The sequence below is a fragment of the Pleurodeles waltl genome, chromosome 12 (assembly GCF_031143425.1).
Source record: "Pleurodeles waltl isolate 20211129_DDA chromosome 12, aPleWal1.hap1.20221129, whole genome shotgun sequence".
Lineage (NCBI taxonomy): Eukaryota > Metazoa > Chordata > Amphibia > Caudata > Salamandridae > Pleurodeles > Pleurodeles waltl.
In genome coordinates, this window is record NC_090451.1 from 294,692,354 (window position 1) to 294,714,678 (window position 22,325).

The window sequence follows — 22,325 nt, forward strand, 5'->3', positions numbered from 1 at the left end:
CATAATCATGCCTTTGAGAGTTTTATTAAATCTCTCCACCAGTCCATTTGTTTGTGGATGATAGGGTGTTGTGAACTTGTACGTTACACCACACTCCTTCCACATGGCCTTTAAGTATGCAGACATGAAATTGCTTCCTCTGTCTGATACTACTTCCTTTGGGAAGCCCACCCTGGAAAATATTCCCAGGAGGGCCTTCGCCACTGCAGGTGCTGTAGTGGTCCTTAATGGAATAGCTTCAGGATATCTTGTGGCATGGTCCACTACCACTAAGATAAACCTATTGCCTGAAGCAGTAGGAGGGTCAAGGGGGCCAACTATGTCAACCCCTACCCTTTCAAAGGGAACCCCAACCACAGGCAGTGGGATAAGGGGTGCCTTTGGGGTGCCACCTGTCTTGCCACTGGCTTGACAGGTTTCACAGGACTTACAAAATTCCTTTGTGTCCTCAGACATCCTAGGCCAATGAAACAGGGGAACAAGCCTGTCCCAAGTTTTCATTTGTCCTAGATGCCCAGCTAAGGGAATGTCATGTGCCAGTGTTAGGAGGAACTTTCTGTACTCCTGAGGAATCACTAATCTCCTGGCAGCTCCAGGTTTAGGATCCCTATGCTCAGTGTACAAGAGGTTGTCCTCCCAGTAAACTCTGTGAGAGTCACTGACATCCCCATTAGCCTGTTTGACAGCTTGCTGTCTGAGACTCTCTAATGTGGGACAGGTTTGCTGTGCCACACTCAGCTCCTCTCTGGCAGGCCCCCCTTCACCCAAAAGCTCAGCAGTGTCTGCTTCCAGCTCCTCTGGTGTAGGTTCTGCACAGGGAGGGAATTCTTCTTCCTCAGAAGTTGAATCCACTGTAGAGGGAGGGATAGTAGGAAGTGATTTGCTTCTACCAGCCCTAGCTTTAGGGAGCACTTGGTCCATTGTTCCAGGATCCAAGCTTCCCTGTCCTTTTTGCTTTTTGGCCTGAGCCCTTGTCAAAGCAAAAATATGCCCTGGGATGCCCAGCATTGCTGCATGGGCCTCCAACTCCACATCTGACCAAGCTGATGTCTCCAAATCATTCCCTAATAGACAGTCTACAGGTAAATCTGAAGCTACCACAACTTTCTTTGGACCAGTAACCCCCCCCCCCAGTTGAGATTTACAACAGCCATGGGGTGGCTAAGTGTGTTGTTGTGAGCATCGGTTACTTGGTACTGGTGACCAAGTAGGTGTTGTTCAGGGTGGACCAGTTTCTCTATGACCATAGTCACACTGGCACCAGTGTCCCCGTAGGCCTGAACCTCAACACCATTTATTAGGGGTAGCTGCTTGTACTTATCCATATTAAGGGGACAAGCAACTAAGGTGGCTAAATCAATAGCCCCCTCAGAGACTAACACAGCCTCTGTGGCCTCCCTAACAAGGCCAACCCCAACTAAATTACCAAAAGTGAGCCCAGCTACTCCCTTGGATTGGCTATTAGTAGCTTTGCTCCCACCACCACTGCTATTAGTAGGGACACTAGGGGTAGCAGTAGGGGTTGTAGTGGTAGGAGCATTGGTGCCTTTCTTTGGACAACTGGGATCTGTTGTCCAATGGCCTTTTATTTTACATAAATAGCACCATGGTTTCTTTTCCTTGTTCTGATTAAAAGAGGATTTGGACCCACCACCCCCACCAGAGTGTTTTTGTGGGCCTGATGAAGACTCATTTTTAGATTTGTCCCCACCCTTGTCTGAAGACTTACCATCCTTCTTTTTGTTGCCATCTTTGTCACCCCCTGTATGAACTTTTCTGTTCACTCTTGTTCTGACCCATTTGTCTGCCTTCTTTCCCAATTCTTGGGGAGAGGTCAGATCAGAGTCCACCAAGTACTGGTGCAACAAATCAGACACACAATTATTAAGAATATGCTCTCTCAGGATTAAGTTATACAGGCTGTCATAATCAGTAACTTTACTGCCATGTAACCACCCCTCCAAGGCCTTCACTGAATGGTCAATGAAATCAACCCAGTCTTGTGAAGACTCCTTTTTGGTCTCTCTGAACTTTATCCTGTACTGTTCAGTGGTTAAGCCATAACCATCCAGGAGTGCATTCTTAAGAACTTGGAAATTATTAGCATCATTTTCTTTCACAGTAAGGAGCCTATCCCTACCTTTTCCACTAAATGATAGCCATAGGATAGCAGCCCACTGCCTTTGAGGGACATCCTGTACAACACAGGCCCTCTCAAGTGCAGCAAACCACTTGTTAATGTCATCCCCCTCCTTATAAGGGGGAACTATCTTGTGCAGATTCCTGGAATCATGCTCTTTTGCAGGATGACTATGGGGAATACTGCTGCTGCCACCATGGGTTTCTAAACCCAACTTCTGTCTTTCCTTCTCTAATTCAAAAGACTGTCTATCCAAATCCAGCTGTTGCTTTTTAAGCTTCAGTCTGGTTTGTTCCACCCTCAACTTATTGAGTTCCCTCTCTAACATTCTGTCATCAGGGTTGGTGGGAGGGACATTCCTAGATACAGAGGTATGATGGGAATGAACAGAAGGAGACCTGTCCCTTACAGAAGCCACCCTAACAGCTTGGCTAACAGAAACATTACTACCAGTATGGTGAGAATAAATGCTTTTGCTATGATGTGAGACAACACTATTTGTATGGTGTGGCTCATCATCATTACCAACTATGCTAGACTGTCTAGTAATGGGCAGGCTAGGAAGTTTCTTTCCTGAATCTTTTCCTGGGGGAGTCCCTGAATCAGATTGGGAACTATTAGGTACTTTTTCAACAGATGAGGCACCTATGGCCTTATCCTGTTCTCTAAGCATGTTAAGTAACAGTTCCAAGGAAGGATTCTTCCCTACACTCAAACCTCTCTCTATACAGAGACTCCTTGCTCTTTTCCAGCTAAGGTTGTCATATGCAAGTTTGGACAGATCAACATTTTGGCCTGTGCCAGACATTTTTAGAGAGAGTTAAAGTGATAGTAAAAGATACAAAGTTTGTCAGAGCTTTTAGAAAGACAGAGAAAAAAACCTTTTTCAACTTTTTAGAACTTTTTAGAAAGTTAGAGGTACTTTTCAGCACTTAGAAAAGAGTGAAAAGAGGAAATGCAAAACTTTTTGGCTATGTGTATATACACTAACCTTGTTTTGTATATTTTTCTCTTATGAAAAGTACAATGACAAGAGTGGTAAGCAGTCTCAAAGCACTTATCCCACCACTGCACAACCAATGTAGGAGGCTGGACTGGCTTGTAGTGAGTACCAAGGGGTACTTGCACCTTGCACCAGGCCCAGTTATCCCTTATTAGTGTATAGGGTGTCTGGCAGCTTAGGCTGATAGATAATGGTAGCTTAGCAGAGCAGCTTAGGCTGAACTAGGAGACGTGTGAAGCTACTACAGTACCACTTAGTGTCATATGCACAATATCATAAGAAAACACAATACACAGTTATACTAAAAATAAAGGTTCTTTATTTTTATGACAATATGCCAAAGTATCTTAGAGTGTACCCTCAGTGAGAGGATAGGAAATATACACAAGATATATATACACAATAGCAAAAATATGCAGTATAGTCTTAGAAAACAGTGCAAACAATGTATAGTTACAATAGGATGCAATGGGGAAACATAGGGATAGGGGCAACACAAACCATATACTCCAAAAGTGGAATGCGAACCACGAATGGACCCCAAACCTATGTGACCTTGTAGAGGGTCGCTGGGACTATTAGAAAATAGTGAGAGTTAGAAAAATAACCCTCCCCAAGACCCTGAAAAGTGAGTGCAAAGTGCACTAAAGTTCCCCTAAGGACAAAGAAGTCGTGTTAGAGGAATAATGCAGGAAAGACACAAACCAACAATGCAACAACTGTGGATTTCCAATCTAGGGTACCTGTGGAACAAGGGGACCAAGTCCAAAAGTCACAAGCAAGTCGGAAATGGGCAGATGCCCAGGAAATGCCAGCTGCGGGTGCAAAGAACCTTCTACTGGACAGAAGAAGCTGCGGTTTCTGCAGGAACGAAAAGGGCTAGAGACTTCCCCTTTGGTGGACGGATCCGTCTCGCCGTGGAGAGTCGTGCAGAAGTGCTTTCCCGCCGAAAGAACGCCAACAAGCCTTGCTAGCTGCAAATTGTGCGGTTAGCGGTTTTGGACGCTGCTGAGGCCCAGGAGGGACCAGGAGGTCGCAAATTGGACCAGCAGAGAGAAGGGACGTCGAGAAAGACAAGGAGCCCTCTCTGAAGCCAGTAGCACCCGGAGAAGTGCCAGAAACAGGCACTATGAGGATGCATGAAATGGTGCTCGCCGAAGTTGCACAAAGGAGTCCCACGTCGCCGGAGACCAACTTAGAAAGTCGTGCAATGCAGGTTAGAGTGCCGTAGACCCAGTCTTGGCTGTGCACAAAGGATTTCTGCCGGAAGTGCACAGGGGCCGGAGTAGCTGCAAAAGTCGCGGTTCCCAGCAATGCAGCCCAGCGAGGTGAGGCAAGGACTTACCTCCACCAAACTTGGACTGAAGAGTCACTGGACTGTGGGGGTCACTTGGACAGAGTCGCTGGATTCGAGGGACCTCGCTCGTCGTGCTGAGAGGAGACCCAAGGGACCGGTAATGCAGCTTTTTGGTGCCTGCGGTTGCAGGGGGAAGATTCCGTCGACCCACGGGAGATTTCTTCGGAGCTTCTGGTGCAGAGAGGAGGCAGACTACCCCCACAGCATGCACAAGCAGGAAAACAGTCGAGAAGGCGGCAGGATCAGCGTTACAGAGTTGCAGTAGTCGTCTTTGCTACTATGTTGCAGGTTTGCAGGCTTCCAGCGCGGTCAGCAGTCGATTCCTTGGCAGAAGGTGAAGAGAGAGATGCAGAGGAACTCAGATGAGCTCTTGCATTCGTTATCTGAAGTTTCCCCAGAGACAGAGACCCTAAATAGCCAGAAAAGAGGGTTTGGCTACCTAGGAGAGAGGATAGGCTAGCAACACCTGAAGGAGCCTATCACAAGGAGTCTCTGACGTCACCTGGTGGCACTGGCCACTCAGAGCAGTCCAGTGTGCCAGCAGCACCTCTGTTTCCAAGATGGCAGAGGTCTGGAGCACACTGGAGGAGCTCTGGACACCTCCCAGGGGAGGTGCAGGTCAGGGGAGTGGTCACTCCCCTTTCCTTTGTCCAGTTTCACGCCAGAGCAGGGCTAAGGGGTCCCCTGAACCGGTGTAGACTGGCTTATGCAGAATTGGGCACCTCTGTGCCCAACAAAGCATTTCCAGAGGCTGGGGGAGGCTACTCCTCCCCTGCCTTCACACCATTTTCCAAAGGGAGAGGGTGTCACACCCTCTCTCAGAGGAAGTTCTTTGTTCTGCCATCCTGGGCCAGGCCTGGCTGGACCCCAGGAGGGCAGCTGCCTGTCTGAGGGGTTGGCAGCAGCAGCAGCTGCAGTGAAACCCCAGGAAGGGCAGTTTGGCAGTACCAGGGTCTGTGCTACAGACCACTGGGATCATGGGATTGTGCCAACTATGCCAGGATGGCATAGAGGGGGCAATTCCATGATCATAGACATGTTACATGGCCATATTCGGAGTTACCATTGTGAAGCTACATATAGGTAGTGACCTATATGTAGTGCACGCGTGTAATGGTGTCCCCGCACTCACAAAGTTCAGGGAATTGGCTCTGAACAATGTGGGGGCACCTTGGCTAGTGCCAGGGTGCCCTCACACTAAGTAACTTTGCACCTAACCTTTACCAGGTAAAGGTTAGACATATAGGTGACTTATAAGTTACTTAAGTGCAGTGTAAAATGGCTGTGAAATAACGTGGACGTTATTTCACTCAGGCTGCAGTGGCAGGCCTGTGTAAGAATTGTCAGAGCTCCCTATGGGTGGCAAAAGAAATGCTGCAGCCCATAGGGATCTCCTGGAACCCCAATACCCTGGGTACCTCAGTACCATATACTAGGGAATTATAAGGGTGTTCCAGTAAGCCAATGTAAATTGGTAAAAATGGTCACTAGCCTGTCAGTGACAATTTGGAAAGAAATGAGAGAGCATAACCACTGAGGTTCTGGTTAGCAGAGCCTCAGTGAGACAGTTAGTCACTACACAGGTAACACATTCAGGCACACTTATGAGCACTGGGGCCCTGGGTTACCAGGGTCCCAGTGACACATACAACTAAAACAACATATATACAGTGAAAAATGGGGGTAACATGCCAGGCAAGATGGTACTTTCCTACACAACCCCCCCCCCAAACGAAGGACAATAAGACTAGCCATGACCTGATGAGTCTTCATTGTCTAAGTGGAAATATCTGGAGAGTCCATCTGCATTGGAGTGGCTACTCCCAGGTCTATGTTCCACTGTATAGTCCATTCCCTGTAGGGATATGGACCACCTCAACAATTTAGGATTTTCACCTTTCATTTGTTTTAGCCAAAGTAGAGGTTTGTGGTCTGTCTGAACAATGAAGTGAGTGGCAAACAGGTATGGCCTCAACTTCTTCAGAGCCCAGACCACAGCAAAGGCCTCCCTCTCAATGGCAGACCAACGCTTTTCTCTAGGGGTCAACCTTCTACTAATAAAAGCAACAGGTTGATCCTGGCCCTCAGAATTAAGTTGTGATAGGACTGCCCCTACTCCTAATTCAGATGCATCAGTTTGGACATAGAATTTTTTAGAGTAACAAGGGCTTTTCAGGACAGGTGCAGAGCACATGGCCTGCTTCAGCTCCTCAAAAGCTTTCTGACAGTTTGCTGTCCATAATACCTTTTTAGACATTTTCTTGGATGTGAGGTCATTAAGAGGGGCTGCAATGGAGCCATAGTTCTTAATGAACCTCCTGTAATACCCAGTGAGGCCTAGGAAGACTCTCACCTGAGTCTGAGTGGTAGGGGGAACACAATCAATAATAGTTTGGATTTTCCCCTGAAGTGGTGCAATCTGTTCCCCACCAACAAGGTGTCCCAGATAAACCACCTTACCCTGCCCTATCTGGCACTTTGAAGCCTTGATAGTGAGGCCTGCCTTTTGCAGGGCCTCCAAAACTTTCCATAGCTGGACCAGGTGATCATCCCAGCTGGAGCTAAAGACAGCTATATCGTCCAAATATGCTGCACTGAAAGCTTCCAGCCCTTGCAGGACTGTGTTCACCAACCTCTGAAAAGTGGCAGGTGCATTTTTCAAACCAAAAGGTATTACAGTAAACTGGTAATGTCCTCCAATGGTAGAAAATGCAGTCTTAGGTTTAGCATCTTCTGACAATTTGATCTGCCAATACCCTGCAGTCAAATCAAAAGTGCTTAGATACTTGGCAGATGCCAGTGTATCTATGAGCTCATCTGCCCTGGGTATAGGGTGAGCATCAGTTTTGGTTACCAAGTTGAGACCTCTATAGTCTACACAAAACCGCATTTCCTTCTTTCCATCTTTGGAATGGGGTTTTGGTACCAGTACCACAGGAGAAGCCCATGGACTGTCAGAGTGCTCAACCACTCCTAGTTCTAACATTTTCTGGACCTCTTGCTTTATGCAGTCCCTGACATGGTCAGGCTGCCTATAGATCTTACTTTTGACAGGTAAACTGTCTCCAGTATCTATAGTGTGCTCACACCAAGAAGTGGTACCTGGCACAGTAGAGAAGAGTTCAGAGAATTGATCTAGGAGATTTATGCAATTATCTTTCTGCTCAGCAGTAAGACAATCAGCCAAAACTACACCTTCCACAAGAGCATCTTGATCTGTGGAAGAGAAGAGATCAGGTAGAGGATCACTGTCTTCTTCCTGTCCCTCATCAGTTGCCATGAGCAGGGTGAGATCAGCCCTGTCATAGTAGGGTTTCAGGCGGTTGACATGGAGCACCCTAAGGGGACTCCTGGCAGTGCCTAAGTCAACTAAATAGGTGACTTCTCCCTTCTTTTCAACAATTGTGTGGGGACCACTCCATTTATCTTGGAGTGCTCTTGGGGCACACAGGCTCCAAGACCCACACATTCTGCCCTGGTTGGTACTGAACCAAAACAGCCTTCTGATCATGCCATTGCTTCTGGAGCTCTTGGCTGGCCTGAAGGTTTTTACTGGCCTTTTTCATGTACTCAGCCATCCTTGATCTGAGGCCAAGTACATAATCCACAATATCCTGCTTAGGAGCTTTTAAAGGTTGTTCCCAACCCTCCTTTACAAGTGTGAGTGGACCCCTAACAGGGTGTCCAAAAAGAAGTTCAAAGGGGCTGAAGCCCACTCCTTTCTGGGGTACCTCCCTGTAGGCAAAAAGGAGGCATGGTAGAAGGATATCCCATCTCCTGCGGAGTTTTTCAGGGAGACCCATAATCATGCCTTTGAGAGTTTTATTAAATCTCTCCACCAGTCCATTTGTTTGTGGATGATAGGGTGTTGTGAACTTGTACGTTACACCACACTCCTTCCACATGGCCTTTAAGTATGCAGACATGAAATTGCTTCCCCTGTCTGATACTACTTCCTTTGGGAAGCCCACCCTGGAAAATATTCCCAGGAGGGCCTTCGCCACTGCAGGTGCTGTAGTGGTCCTTAAAGGAATAGCTTCAGGATATCTTGTGGCATGGTCCATTACCACTAAGATAAACCTATTGCCTGAAGCAGTAGGAGGGTCAAGGGGGCCAACTATGTCAACCCCTACCCTTTCAAAGGGAACCCCAACCACAGGCAGTGGGATAAGGGGTGCCTTTGGGGTGCCACCTGTCTTGCCACTGGCTTGACAGGTTTCACAGGACTTACAAAATTCCTTTGTGTCCTCAGACATCCTAGGCCAATGAAACAGGGGAACAAGCCTGTCCCAAGTTTTCATTTGTCCTAGATGCCCAGCTAAGGGAATGTCATGTGCCAGTGTTAGGAGGAACTTTCTGTACTCCTGAGGATCACTAATCTCCTGGCAGCTCCAGGTTTAGGATCCCTATGCTCAGTGTACAAGAGGTTGTCCTCCCAGTAAACTCTGTGAGTCACTGACATCCCCATTAGCCTGTTTGACAGCTTGCTGTCTGAGACTCTCTAATGTGGGACAGGTTTGCTGTGCCACACTCAGCTCCTCTCTGGCAGGCCCACCTTCACCCAAAAGCTCAGCAGTGTCTGCTTCCAGCTCCTCTGGTGTAGGTTCTGCACAGGGAGGGAATTCTTCTTCCTCAGAAGTTGAATCCACTGTAGAGGGAGGGATAGTAGGAAGTGGTTTGCTTCTACCAGCCCTAGCTTTAGGGAGCACTTGGTCCATTGTTCCAGGATCCAAGCTTCCCTGTCCTTTTTGCTTTTTGGCCTGAGCCCTTGTCAAAGCAAAAATATGCCCTGGGATGCCCAGCATTGCTGCATGGGCCTCCAACTCCACATCTGACCAAGCTGATGTCTCCAAATCATTCCCTAATAGACAGTCTACAGGTAAATCTGAAGCTACCACAACTTTCTTTGGACCAGTAACCCTCCCCCAGTTGAGATTTACAACAGCCATGGGGTGGCTAAGTGTGTTGTTGTGAGCATCGGTTACTTGGTACTGGTGACCAAGTAGGTGTTGTTCAGGGTGGACCAGTTTCTCTATGACCATAGTCACACTGGCACCAGTGTCCCCGTAGGCCTGAACCTCAACACCATTTATTAGGGGTAGCTGCTTGTACTTATCCATATTAAGGGGACAAGCAACTAAGGTGGCTAAATCAATAGCCCCCTCAGAGACTAACACAGCCTCTGTGGCCTCCCTAACAAGGCCAACCCCAACTAAATTACCAAAAGTGAGCCCAGCTACTCCCTTGGATTGGCTATTAGTAGCTTTGCTCCCACCACCACTGCTATTAGTAGGGACACTAGGGGTAGCAGTAGGGGTTGTAGTGGTAGGAGCATTGGTGCCTTTCTTTGGACAACTGGGATCTGTTGTCCAATGGCCTTTTATTTTACATAAATAGCACCATGGTTTCTTTTCCTTGTTCTGATTAAAAGAGGATTTGGACCCACCACCCCACCAGAGTGTTTTTGTGGGCCTGATGAAGACTAATTTTTAGATTTGTCCCCACCCTTGTCTGAAGACTTACCATCCTTCTTTTTGTTGCCATCTTTGTCACCCCCTGTATGAACTTTTCTGTTCACTCTTGTTCTGACCCATTTGTCTGCCTTCTTTCCCAATTCTTGGGGAGAGGTCAGATCAGAGTCCACCAAGTACTGGTGCAACAAATCAGACACACAATTATTAAGAATATGCTCTCTCAGGATTAAGTTATACAGGCTGTCATAATCAGTAACTTTACTGCCATGTAACCACCCCTCCAAGGCCTTCACTGAATGGTCAATGAAATCAACCCAGTCTTGTGAAGACTCCTTTTTGGTCTCTCTGAACTTTATCCTGTACTGTTCAGTGGTTAAGCCATAACCATCCAGGAGTGCATTCTTAAGAACTTGGAAATTATTAGCATCATTTTCTTTCACAGTAAGGAGCCTATCCCTACCTTTTCCACTAAATGATAGCCATAGGATAGCAGCCCACTGCCTTTGAGGGACATCCTGTACAACACAGGCCCTCTCAAGTGCAGCAAACCACTTGTTAATGTCATCCCCCTCCTTATAAGGGGGAACTATCTTGTGCAGATTCCTGGAATCATGCTCTTTTGCAGGATGACTATGGGGAATACTGCTGCTGCCACCATGGGTTTCTAAACCCAACTTCTGTCTTTCCTTCTCTAATTCAAAAGACTGTCTATCCAAATCCAGCTGTTGCTTTTTAAGCTTCAGTCTGGTTTGTTCCACCCTCAACTTATTGAGTTCCCTCTCTAACATTCTGTCATCAGGGTTGGTGGGAGGGACATTCCTAGATACAGAGGTATGATGGGAATGAACAGAAGGAGACCTGTCCCTTACAGAAGCCACCCTAACAGCTTGGCTAACAGAAACATTACTACCAGTATGGTGAGAATAAATGCTTTTGCTATGATGTGAGACAACACTATTTGTATGGTGTGGCTCATCATCATTACCAACTATGCTAGACTGTCTAGTAATGGGCAGGCTAGGAAGTTTCTTTCCTGAATCTTTTCCTGGGGGAGTCCCTGAATCAGATTGGGAACTATTAGGTACTTTTTCAACAGATGAGGCACCTATGGCCTTATCCTGTTCTCTAAGCATGTTAAGTAACAGTTCCAAGGAAGGATTCTTCCCTACACTCAAACCTCTCTCTATACAGAGACTCCTTGCTCTTTTCCAGCTAAGGTTGTCATATGCAAGTTTGGACAGATCAACATTTTGGCCTGTGCCAGACATTTTTAGATAGAGTTAAAGTGATTGTAAAAGATACAAAGTTTGTCAGAGCTTTTAGAAAGACAGAGAAAAAAAACTTTTTCAACTTTTTAGAACTTTTTAGAAAGTTAGAGGTACTTTTCAGCACTTAGAAAAGAGTGAAAAGAGGAAATGCAAAACTTTTTGGCTATGTGTATATACACTGACCTTGTTTTGTATATTTTTCTCTTATGAAAAGTACAATGACAAGAGTGGTAAGCAGTCTCAAAGCACTTATCCCACCACTGCACAACCAATGTAGGAGGCTGGACTGGCTTGTAGTGAGTACCAAGGGGTACTTGCACCTTGCACCAGGCCCAGTTATCCCTTATTAGTGTATAGGGTGTCTAGCAGCTTAGGCTGATAGATAATGGTAGCTTAGCAGAGCAGCTTAGGCTGAACTAGGAGACGTGTGAAGCTACTACAGTACCACTTAGTGTCATATGCACAATATCATAAGAAAACACAATACACAGTTATACTAAAAATAAAGGTTCTTTATTTTTATGACAATATGCCAAAGTATCTTAGAGTGTACCCTCAGTGAGAGGATAGGAAATATACACAAGATATATATACACAATAGCAAAAATATGCAGTATAGTCTTAGAAAACAGTGCAAACAATGTATAGTTACAATAGGATGCAATGGGGAAACATAGGGATAGGGGCAACACAAACCATATACTCCAAAAGTGGAATGCGAACCACGAATGGACCCCAAACCTATGTGACCTTGTAGAGGGTTGCTGGGACTATTAGAAAATAGTGAGAGTTAGAAAAATAACCCTCCCCAAGACCCTGAAAAGTGAGTGCAAAGTGCACTAAAGTTCCCCTAAGGACAAAGAAGTCATGTTAGAGGAATAATGCAGGAAAGACACAAACCAACAATGCAACAACTGTGGATTTCCAATCTAGGGTACCTGTGGAACAAGGGGACCAAGTCCAAAAGTCACAAGCAAGTCGGAGATGGGCAGATGCCCAGGAAATGCCAGCTGCGGGTGCAAAGAACCTTCTACTGGACAGAAGAAGCTGCAGTTTCTGCAGGAACGAAAAGGGCTAGAGACTTCCCCTTTGGTGGACGGATCCCTCTCGCCGTGGAGAGTCGTGCAGAAGTGTTTTCCCGCCGAAAGAACGCCAACAAGCCTTGCTAGCTGCAAATCGTGCTGTTAGCGGTTTTGGACGCTGCTGAGGCCCAGGAGGGACCAGGAGGTCGCAAATTGGACCAGCAGAGAGAGGGGACGTCGGGAAAGACATGGAGCCCTCTCTAAAGCCAGTAGCACCCTGGGAAGTGCCAGAAACAGGCACTATGAGGATGCATGAAATGGTGCTTGCCTAAGTTGCACAAAGGAGTCCCACGTCGCCGGAGACCAACTTAGAAAGTCGTGCAATGCAGGTTAGAGTGCCGTGGACCCAGGCTTGGCTGTACACAAAGGATTTCCGCCGGAAGTGCACAGGGGCCGGAGTAGCTGCAAAAGTCGCGGTTCCCAGCAATGCAGCCCAGCGAGGTGAGGCAAGGACTTACCTCCACCAAACTTGGACTGAAGAGTCACTGGACTGTGGGGGTCACGTGGAGAGAGTCGCTGGATTCAAGGGACCTCGCTCGTCGTGCTGAGAGGAGACCCAAGGGACAAGTAATGCAGCTTTTTGGTGCCTGCGGTTGCAGGGGGAAGATTCCGTCGACCCACGGGAGATTTCTTCGGAGCTTCTGGTGCAGAGAGGAGGCAGACTACCCCCACAGCATGCACAAGCAGGAAAACTGTCGAGAAGGCGGCAGGATCAGCGTTACAGAGTTGCAGTAGTCGTCTTTGCTACTATGTTGCAGGTTTGCAGGCTTCCAGCGCGGTCAGCAGTCGATTCCTTGGCAGAAGGTGAAGAGAGAGATGCAGAGGAACTCGGATGAGCTCTTGCATTCGTTATCTGAAGTTTCCCCAGAGACAGAGACCCTAAATAGCCAGAAAAGAGGGTTTGGCTACCTAGGAGAGAGGATAGGCTAGCAACACCTGAAGAAGCCTATCACAAGGAGTCTCTCACGTCACCTGGTGGCACTGGCCACTCAGAGCAGTCCAGTGTGCCAGCAGCACCTCTGTTTCCAAGATGGCAGAGGTCTGGAGCACACTGGAGGAGCTCTGGACACCTCCCAGGGGAGGTGCAGGTCAGGGGAGTGGTCACTCCCCTTTCCTTTGTCCAGTTTCGCGCCAGAGCAGGGCTAAGGGATCCCCTGAACCGGTGTAGACTGGCTTATGCAGAATTGGGCACCTCTGTGCCCAACAAAGCATTTCCAGAGGCTGGGGGAGGCTACTCCTCCCCTGCCTTCACACCATTTTCCAAAGGGAGAGGGTGTCACACCCTCTCTCAGAGGAAGTTCTTTGTTCTGCCATCCTGGGCCAGGCCTGGCTGGACCCCAGGAGGGCAGCTGCCTGTCTGAGGGGTTGGCAGCAGCAGCAGCTGCAGTGAAACCCCAGGAAGGGCAGTTTGGCAGTACCAGGGTCTGTGCTACAGACCACTGGGGTCATGGGATTGTGCCAACTATGCCAGGATGGCATAGAGGGGGCAATTCCATGATCATAGACATGTTACATGGCCATATTCGGAGTTACCATTGTGAAGCTACATATAGGTAGTGACCTATATGTAGTGCACGCGTGTAATGGTGTCCCCGCACTCACAAAGTTCAGGGAATTGGCTCTGAACAATGTGGGGGCACCTTGGCTAGTGCCAGGGTGCCCTCACACTAAGTAACTTTGCACCTAACCTTTACCAGGTAAAGGTTAGACATATAGGTGACTTATAAGTTACTTAAGTGCAGTGTAAAATGGCTGTGAAATAACGTGGACGTTATTTCACTCAGGCTGCAGTGGCAGGCCTGTGTAAGAATTGTCAGAGCTCCCTATGGGTGGCAAAAGAAATGCTGCAGCCCATAGGGATCTCCTGGAACCCCAATACCCTGGGTACCTCAGTACCATATACTAGGGAATTATAAGGGTGTTCCAGTAAGCCAATGTAAATTGGTAAAAATGGTCACTAGCCTGTCAGTGACAATTTGGAAAGAAATGAGAGAGCATAACCACTGAGGTTCTGGTTAGCAGAGCCTCAGTGAGACAGTTAGTCACTACACAGGTAACACATTCAGGCACACTTATGAGCACTGGGGCCCTGGGTTACCAGGGTCCCAGTGACACATACAACTAAAACAACATATATACAGTGAAAAATGGGGGTAACATGCCAGGCAAGATGGTACTTTCCTACACAACCCCCCCCCCAAACGAAGGACAATAAGACTAGCCATGACCTGATGAGGCTTCATTGTCTAAGTGGAAATATCTGGAGAGTCCATCTGCATTGGAGTGGCTACTCCCAGGTCTATGTTCCACTGTATAGTCCATTCCCTGTAGGGATATGGACCACCTCAACAATTTAGGATTTTCACCTTTCATTTGTTTTAGCCAAAGTAGAGGTTTGTGGTCTGTCTGAACAATGAAGTGAGTGCCAAACAGGTATGGCCTCAACTTCTTCAGAGCCCAGACCACAGCAAAGGCCTCCCTCTCAATGGCAGACCAACGCTTTTCTCTAGGGGTCAACCTTCTACTAATAAAAGCAACAGGTTGATCCTGGCCCTCAGAATTAAGTTGTGATAGGACTGCCCCTACTCCTAATTCAGATGCATCAGTTTGGACATAGAATTTTTTAGAGTAACAAGGGCTTTTCAGGACAGGTGCAGAGCACATGGCCTGCTTCAGCTCCTCAAAAGCTTTCTGACAATTTGCTGTTCATAATACCTTTTTAGGCATTTTCTTGGATGTGAGGTCATTAAGAGGGGCTGCAATGGAGCCATAGTTCTTAATGAACCTCCTGTAATACCCAGTGAGGCCTAGGAAGACTCTCACCTGAGTCTGAGTGGTAGGGGGAACACAATCAATAATAGTTTGGATTTTCCCCTGAAGTGGTGCAATCTGTTCCCCACCAACAAGGTGTCCCAGATAAACCACCTTACCCTGCCCTATCTGGCACTTTGAAGCCTTGATAGTGAGGCCTGCCTTTTGAAGGGCCTCCAAAACTTTCCATAGGTGGACCAGGTGATCATCCCAGATGGAGCTAAAGACAGCTATATCGTCCAAATATGCTGCACTGAAAGCTTCCAGCCCTTGCAGGACTGTGTTCACCAACCTCTGAAAAGTGGCAGGTGCATTTTTCAAACCAAAAGGCATTACAGTAAACTGGTAATGTCCTCCAATGGTAGAAAATGCAGTCTTAGGTTTAGCATCTTCTGACAATTTGATCTGCCAATACCCTGCAGTCAAATCAAAAGTGCTTAGATACTTGGCAGATGCCAGTGTATCTATGAGCTCATCTGCCCTGGGTATAGGGTGAGCATCAGTTTTGGTTACCAAGTTGAGACCTCTATAGTCTACACAAAACCGCATTTCCTTCTTTCCATCTTTGGAATGGGGTTTTGGTACCAGTACCACAGGAGAAGCCCATGGACTGTCAGAGTGCTCAACCACTCCTAGTTCTAACATTTTCTGGACCTCTTGCTTTATGCAGTCCCTGACATGGTCAGGCTGCCTATAGATCTTACTTTTGACAGGTAAACTGTCTCCAGTATCTATAGTGTGCTCACACCAAGAAGTGGGACCTGGCACAGTAGAGAAGAGTTCAGAGAATTGATCTAGGAGATTTATGCAATTATCTTTCTGCTCAGCAGTAAGACAATCAGCCAAAACTACACCTTCCACAAGAGCATCTTGATCTGTGGAAGAGAAGAGATCAGGTAGAGGATCACTGTCTTCTTCCTGTCCCTCATCAGTTGCCATGAGCAGGGTGAGATCAGCCCTGTCATAGTAGGGTTTCAGGCGGTTGACATGGAGCACCCTAAGGGGACTCCTGGCAGTGCCTAAGTCAACTAAATAGGTGACTTCTCCCTTCTTTTCAACAATTGTGTGGGGACCACTCCATTTATCTTGGAGTGTTCTTGGGGCCACAGGCTCCAAGACCCACACTTTCTGCCCTGGTTGGTACTGAACCAAAACAGCCTTCTGATCATGCCATTGCTTCTGGAGCTCTTGGCTGGCCTGAAGGTTTTTACTGGCCTTTTTCATGTACTCAGCCATCCTTGATCTGAGGCCAAGTACATAATCCACAATATCCTGCTTAGGAGCTTTTAAAGGATGTTCCCAACCCTCCTTTACAAGTGTGAGTGGACCCCTAACAGGGTGTCCAAAAAGAAGTTCAAAGGGGCTGAAGCCCACTCCTTTCTGGGGTACCTCCCTGTAGGCAAAAAGGAGGCATGGTAGAAGGATATCCCATCTCCTGCGGAGTTTTTCAGGGAGACCCATAATCATGCCTTTGAGAGTTTTATTAAATCTCTCCACCAGTCCATTTGTTTGTGGATGATAGGGTGTTGTGAACTTGTACGTTACACCACACTCCTTCCACATGGCCTTTAAGTATGCAGACATGAAATTGCTTCCCCTGTCTGATACTACTTCCTTTGGGAAGCCCACCCTGGAAAATATTCCCAGGAGGGCCTTCGCCACTGCAGGTGCTGTAGTGGTCCTTAAAGGAATAGCTTCAGGATATCTTGTGGCATGGTCCACTACCACTAAGATAAACCTATTGCCTGAAGCAGTAGGAGGGTCAAGGGGGCCAACTATGTCAACCCCTACCCTTTCAAAGGGAACCCCAACCACAGGCAGTGGGATAAGGGGTGCCTTTGGGGTGCCACCTGTCTTGCCACTGGCTTGACAGGTTTCACAGGACTTACAAAATTCCTTTGTGTCCTCAGACATCCTAGGCCAATGAAACAGGGGAACAAGCCTGTCCCAAGTTTTCATTTGTCCTAGATGCCCAGCTAAGGGAATGTCATGTGCCAGTGTTAGGAGGAACTTTCTGTACTCCTGAGGAATCACTAATCTCCTGGCAGCTCCAGGTTTAGGATCCCTATGCTCAGTGTACAATAGGTTGTCCTCCCAGTAAACTCTGTGAGAGTCACTGACATCCCCATTAGCCTGTTTGACAGCTTGCTGTCTGAGACCCTCTAATGTGGGACAGGTTTTCTGTGCCACACTCAGCTCCTCTCTGGCAGCCCCCCCTTCACCCAAAAGCTCAGCAGTGTCTGCTTCCAGCTCCTCTGGTGTAGGTTCTGCACAGGGAGGGAATTCTTCTTCCTCAGAAGTTGAATCCACTGTAGAGGGAGGGATAGTAGGAAGTGGTTTGCTTCTACCAGCCCTAGCTTTAGGGAGCACTTGGTCCATTGTTCCAGGATCCAAGCTTCCCTGTCCTTTTTGCTTTTTGGCCTGAGCCCTTGTCAAAGCAAAAATATGCCCTGGGATGCCCAGCATTGCTGCATGGGCCTCCAACTCCACATCTGACCAAGCTGATGTCTCCAAATCATTCCCTAATAGACAGTCTACAGGTAAATCTGAAGCTACCACAACTTTCTTTGGACCAGTAACCCCCCCCCCCAGTTGAGATTTACAACAGCCATGGGGTGGCTAAGTGTGTTGTTGTGAGCATCGGTTACTTGGTACTGGTGACCAAGTAGGTGTTGTTCAGGGTGGACCAGTTTCTCTATGACCATAGTCACACTGGCACCAGTGTCCCTGTAGGCCTGAACCTCAACACCATTTATTAGGGGTAGCTGCTTGTACTTATCCATATTAAGGGGACAAGCAACTAAGGTGGCTAAATCAATAGCCCCCTCAGAGACTAACACAGCCTCTGTGGCCTCCCTAACAAGGCCAACCCCAACTAAATTACCAAAAGTGAGCCAAGCTACTCCCTTGGATTGGCTATTAGTAGCTTTGCTCCCACCACCACTGCTATTAGTAGGGACACTAGGGGTAGCAGTAGGGGTTGTAGTGGTAGGAGCATTGGTGCCTTTCTTTGGACAACTGGGATCTGTTGTCCAATGGCCTTTTATTTTACATAAATAGCACCATGGTTTCTTTTCCTTGTTCTGATTAAAAGAGGATTTGGACCCACCACCCCACCAGAGTGTTTTTGTGGGCCTGATGAAGACTCATTTTTAGATTTGTCCCCACCCTTGTCTGAAGACTTACCATCCTTCTTTTTGTTGCCATCTTTGTCACCCCCTGTATGAACTTTTCTGTTCACTCTTGTTCTGACCCATTTGTCTGCCTTCTTTCCCAATTCTTGGGGAGAGGTCAGATCAGAGTCCACCAAGTACTGGTGCAACAAATCAGACACACAATTATTAAGAATATGCTCTCTCAGGATTAAGTTATACAGGCTGTCATAATCAGTAACTTTACTGCCATGTAACCACCCCTCCAAGGCCTTCACTGAATGGTCAATGAAATCAACCCAGTCTTGTGAAGACTCCTTTTTGGTCTCTCTGAACTTTATCCTGTACTGTTCAGTGGTTAAGCCATAACCATTCAGGAGTGCATTCTTAAGAACTTGGAAATTATTAGCATCATTTTCTTTCACAGTAAGGAGCCTATCCCTACCTTTTCCACTAAATGATAGCCATAGGATAGCAGCCCACTGCCTTTGAGGGACATCCTGTACAACACAGGCCCTCTCAAGTGCAGCAAACCACTTGTTAATGTCATCCCCCTCCTTATAAGGGGGAACTATCTTGTGCAGATTCCTGGAATCATGCTCTTTTGCAGGATGACTATGGGGAATACTGCTGCTGCCACCATGGGTTTCTAAACCCAACTTCTGTCTTTCCTTCTCTAATTCAAAAGACTGTCTATCCAAATCCAGCTGTTGCTTTTTAAGCTTCAGTCTGGTTTGTTCCACCCTCAACTTATTGAGTTCCCTCTCTAACATTCTGTCATCAGGGTTGGTGGGAGGGACATTCCTAGATACAGAGGTATGATGGGAATGAACAGAAGGAGACCTGTCCCTTACAGAAGCCACCCTAACAGCTTGGCTAACAGAAACATTACTACCAGTATGGTGAGAATAAATGCTTTTGCTATGATGTGAGACAACACTATTTGTATGGTGTGGCTCATCATCATTACCAACTATGCTAGACTGTCTAGTAATGGGCAGGCTAGGAAGTTTCTTTCCGGAATCTTTTCCTGGGGGAGTCCCTGAATCAGATTGGGAACTATTAGGTACTTTTTCAACAGATGAGGCACCTATGGCCTTATCCTGTTCTCTAAGCATGTTAAGTAACAGTTCCAAGGAAGGATTCTTCCCTACACTCAAACCTCTCTCTATACAGAGACTCCTTGCTCTTTTCCAGCTAAGGTTGTCATATGCAAGTTTGGACAGATCAACATTTTGGCCTGTGCCAGACATTTTTAGAGAGAGTTAAAGTGATAGTAAAAGATAAAAAGTTTGTCAGAGCTTTTAGAAAGACAGAGAAAAAAAACTTTTTCAACTTTTTAGAACTTTTTAGAAAGTTAGAGGTACTTTTCAGCACTTAGAAAAGAGTGAAAAGAGGAAATGCAAAATTTTTTGGCTATGTGTATATACACTGACCTTGTTTTGTATATTTTTCTCTTATGAAAAGTACAATGACAAGAGTGGTAAGCAGTCTCAAAGCACTTATCCCACCACTGCACAACCAATGTAGGAGGCTGGACTGGCTTGTAGTGAGTACCAAGGGATACTTGCACCTTGCACCAGGCCCAGTTATCCCTTATTAGTGTATAGGGTGTCTAGCAGCTTAGGCTGATAGATAATGGTAGCTAAGCAGAGCAGCTTAGGCTGAACTAGGAGACGTGTGAAGCTACTACAGTACCACTTAGTGTCATATGCACAATATCATAAGAAAACACAATACACAGTTATACTAAAAATAAAGGTACTTTATTTTTATGACAATATGCCAAAGTATCTTAGAGTGTACCCTCAGTGAGAGGATAGGAAATATACACAAGATATATATACACAATAGCAAAAATATGCAGTATAGTCTTAGAAAACAGTGCAAACAATGTATAGTTACAATAGGATGCAATAGGGAAACATAGGGATAGGGGCAACACAAACCATATACTCCAAAAGTGGAATACGAACCACGAATGGACCCCAAACCTATGTGACCTTGTAGAGGGTCGCTGGGACTATTAGAAAATAGTGAGAGTTAGAAAAATAACCCTCCCCAAGACCCTGAAAAGTGAGTGCAAAGTGCACTAAAGTTCCCCTAAGGACAAATAAGTCGTGTTAGAGGAATAATGCAGGAAAGACACAAACCAACAATGCAACAACTGTGGATTTCCAATCTAGGGTACCTGTGGAACAAGGGGACCAAGTCCAAAAGTCACAAGCAAGTCGGAGATGGGCAGATGCCCAGGAAATGCCAGCTGCGGGTGCAAAGAAGCTTCTACTGGACAGAAGAAGCTGCGGTTTCTGCAGGAACGAAAAGGGCTAGAGACTTCCCCTTTGGTGGACGGATCCCACTCGCCGTGGAGAGTCGTGCAGAAGTGTTTTCCCGCCGAAAGAACGCCAACAAGCCTTGCTAGCTGCAAATTGTGCGGTTAGCGGTTTTGGATGCTGCTGAGGCCCAGGAGGGACCAGGAGGTCGCAAATTGGACCAGCAGAGAGAGGGGACGTCGAGAAAGACAAGGAGCCCTCTCTGAAGCCAGTAGCTCCCGGAGAAGTGCCAGAAACAGGCACTATGAGGATGCATGAAACGGTGCTCGCCGAAGTTGCACAAAGGAGTCCCACGTCGCCGGAGACCAACTTAGAAAGTCGTGCAATGCAGGTTAGAGTGCCGTGGACCCAGGCTTGGCTGTGCACAAAGGATTTCTGCCGGAAGTGCACAGGGGCCGGAGTAGCTGCAAAAATCGCGGTTCCCAGCAATGCAGCCCAGCGAGGTGAGGCAAGGACTTACCTCCACCAAACTTGGACTGAAGAGTCACTGGACTGTGGGGGTCACTTGGACAGAGTCGCTGGATTCGAGGGACCTCGCTCGTCGTGCTGAGAGGAGACCCAAGGGACCGGTAATGCAGCTTTTTGGTGCCTGCGGTTGCAGGGGGAAGATTCCGTCGACCCACGGGAGATTTCTTCGGAGCTTCTGGTGCAGAGAGGAGGCAGACTACCCCCACAGCATGCACAAGCAGGAAAACAGTCGAGAAGGCGGCAGGATCAGCATTACAGAGTTGCAGTAGTCGTCTTTGCTACTATGTTGCAGGTTTGCAGGCTTCCAGCGCGGTCAGCAGTCGATTCCTTGGCAGAAGGTGAAGAGAGAGATGCAGAGGAACTCGGATGAGCTCTTGCATTCGTTATCTGAAGTTTCCCCAGAGACAGAGACCCTAAATAGCCAGAAAAGAGGGTTTGGCTACCTAGGAGAGAGGACAGGCTAGCAACACCTGAAGGAGCCTATCACAAGGAGTCTCTGACGTCACCTGGTGGCACTGGCCACTCAGAGCAGTCCAGTGTGCCAGCAGCACCTCTGTTTCCAAGATGGCAGAGGACTGGAGCACACTGGAGGAGCTCTGGACACCTCCCAGGGGAGGTGCAGGTCAGGGGAGTGGTCACTCCCCTTTCCTTTGTCCAGTTTCACGCCAGAGCAGGGCTAAGAGGTCCCCTGAACCGGTGTAGACTGGCTTATGCAGAATTGGGCACCTCTGTGCCCAACAAAGCATTTCCAGAGGCTGGGGGAGGCTACTCCTCCCCTGCCTTCACACCATTTTCCAAAGGGAGAGGGTGTCACACCCTCTCTCAGAGGAAGTTCTTTGTTCTGCCATCCTGGGCCAGGCCTGGCTGGACCCCAGGAGGGCAGCTGCCTGTCTGAGGGGTTGGCAGCAGCAGCAGCTGCAGTGAAACCCCAGGAAGGACAGTTTGGCAGTACCAGGGTCTGTGCTACAGACCACTGGGATCATGGGATTGTGCCAACTAAGCCAGGATGGCATAGAGGGGGCAATTCCATGATCATAGACATGTTACATGGCCATATTCGGAGTTACCATTGTGAAGCTACATATAGGTAGTGACCTATATGTAGTGCACGCGTGTAATGGTGTCCCCGCACTCACAAAGTTCAGGGAATTGGCTCTGAACAATGTGGGGGCACCTTGGCTAGTGCCAGGGTGCCCTCACACTAAGTAACTTTGCACCTAACCTTTACCAGGTAAAG